Genomic DNA, 2832 nt, shown 5'->3' with positions numbered 1-2832 from the left:
CAAGCTTAAAAACATTCTCATCATAGGGGTACCAGAAGGAGAAGAGAGAGAGTAAGTAATTGATAACCCTATTTAAAGAAATAATGACTGAAAACTTCCCTAACCTGGCAAAGGAAATAGACATACAAGCCCAGAAAGTACAGAGAGTCCCAAACAAGATGAACCTGAACAGGGCCACACCAAGACATATCATCATTAAAATGCCAAAGTTTAAAGGCAAAGAATCCTAAAAACAAAAGAAAGGCAGCTAGTGACTCACAAGGGAGCTTTTAAGACTGTCAACTGATTTCTCAGCAGAAACTTTGTACGCCAAAAGAGATTGGCATGAAATATTTAAAGTGATGAAAAACAAGGACCTATAACCAAGACTACTCTATCTAGCAAGGCTATCAATTAAAATTGAAAGTGAGATAAAGAGCTTCCCAGACAGGAAAATGCTAAGAAAATTCACCAGTATTACAAGAAATGTTAAAAGAGCTTTTTAAAAAGGAACAAGAGAGAAAAACATAAACATGAATAATAAAATAGTAATAACTATGTACCTATCAATAATCATTTTAAATGTAAATGGATTAAATACTCCAATGAAAAGATAGGGTAGCTGAATGGACAAGAAAACAAGGCTCATAAATATGCTGTCTATAAAAGACCCACCTCAGAGCAAAGATAGACACAGATTGAAAGTAAAGGGACGGAAAAAGATATTTCATGCAATGGAATGAAAAAAAAAAAAGCTAGGATAGCAATACTTATATTAGACAAAATAGACTTTAAAACAAAGGCTATAGTAAGAAACAGAAGGATATTACATAATGATAAAGGGATCAATCTAACAAAAGGGTATAACCCTAGTAAACATTTATGCACCCAACACAGGTGCATCTTAAGATATAAAGCAAATATTGACTGACATAAGGGAAAGACTGACAGCAATCAAATCTTAGTAGGAAACTTTAACACCCAATTGACACCAATAGACAGATATTTCAGACAGAAAAACAACAAGGAAACTGTGGCCTTATATGACACACAAGACCAGATGGATTTAAGTGTTACTTTTAGAACATTTTACTCCAAAGCAGCAGGATATACATTCTTTTCAGGTGCTCATGGCATATTTTCCAAGACAGACCACACATTAGGCCACAAAACAATCCTCAATAAGTTTAAGAAGATTAAAATCATATCAAGTATCTCCTCTGACCACAATGGTATGAAGCTAGAAATTGATTATAAGAAAAAAACTGAAAAATACAGTAACATATGGAGGCTAAGTAACATGCTACTAAACGATGAATGGGTTAACAATGAGATCAAGGAATAAATCAAAAGATAAGTTGAGACAAATAAAAAAGATAACACAAAGACTCAAAATCTATGGATACAGTGAAGGCAGTCCTAAGAGGGAAATTCATAGCAATATGGGCCTACCTCAAGAAACAAGAAAAATTTCAAATAAACAATCTAAACTTACACTTAAAGGAAGTAGGAAAAGAACAACAAACAAAGCCCAAAGTGAGTGGAAAGAGGAAATAATAAAGACCAGGTTAGAAATATATGAAATAGAGTTTAATAAAAACAATAAAAAATATCAATGAAACCAAGAGCTGGTTCTTTGAAAAGATATACAAATTGATAAATCTTTAACTAGACTCATCAGGGAAAAAAGAGAGAGGACCCAAATAAATAAAGTCAGAAAGAGGAGAAGTAACTACAAACTCCACAGAAATACAAAGGATTATATATAAAAAATAGTACAAGCAATTATATGCCAACGAATTGGATGATCTGGAAAAAATGGACAAATTCCATGAAACTTACTCTCCCAAGACTGAGTGAAGAAGAAACAGAAAATCTGAACTGACCTATTACTACTAACAAATTCAAATCCATAATCAAAAAACTCCCAACAAAAAAAGTCCTGGACCAGATGGCCTTATAGGTGAATTTTACCAAACATTCAAAGAAGAATTAATACTTAATCTTCTCAAACTATTCCAAAAAATTCAAAAGGAGAGAAGGCCCAAGCTCATTTTTTTGAGGCCACCATTACCCCGATTCCAAAACCAGACAAAGACATTACAAAAAAATGTCATAGGCAGATACCCCTGATGAACAAATACACAAAATCCTCAACAAAATATCAGCAAACTGAATTCAGCGATACAGTGAAAGGATCATATACCATGATCAAGTAGGATTTATTTCTGGGATGCAAGGTCAGTTCAATATTCACGAATCTATTAATATGATACACTGCATTAACAAATTAAAAGATAAAAATCATATAATCATATCAATAGATGCAGAAAAAGTATTTGACAAAATCCAGTATTATTTTATGATAAAAAATCTCAGCACAGTGGAAATAGAGGGAACATAACTCAATACAATTAAAGGTCATATATGACAAACCCACAGCTAACATCATACTCAACAGAGAAAAGCTAAAAGCATTTGCCTTAAGATCAAGAATGAGAAAATGTTGTTTACTTTCACCACTATTATTCAACATAGTATTGGAAGTCCTAGCCACAGCAATCAGACATGAAAAAGAAATAAAAGTCATCGAAATTGGAAAGGAAGAAGTGACACTCTCATTATCTGCAGACGACATGATACTATATATGGAGAACCCTAAAAGTTCCACCAAAAAACTGTTAGAACTGATAAATGAATTCAGTCAAGTAGCAAGATACAAAATTAATATTCAGAATTAATATTATTGGTTAATAATATTGGTTGCATTTTTATATACTAATAATAAACTATCAGAAAGAGAAATTAAGAAAATAATTTCATTTACGATTTCAGCAAAACCAATAAAATACC

This window comes from Pteropus vampyrus, unplaced genomic scaffold, assembly GCF_000151845.1.
Source record: "Pteropus vampyrus isolate Shadow unplaced genomic scaffold, Pvam_2.0 Scaffold44, whole genome shotgun sequence".
In the NCBI taxonomy this organism is placed as follows: domain Eukaryota; kingdom Metazoa; phylum Chordata; class Mammalia; order Chiroptera; family Pteropodidae; genus Pteropus; species Pteropus vampyrus.
Note: the sequence above shows the minus strand (reverse complement) of the source record.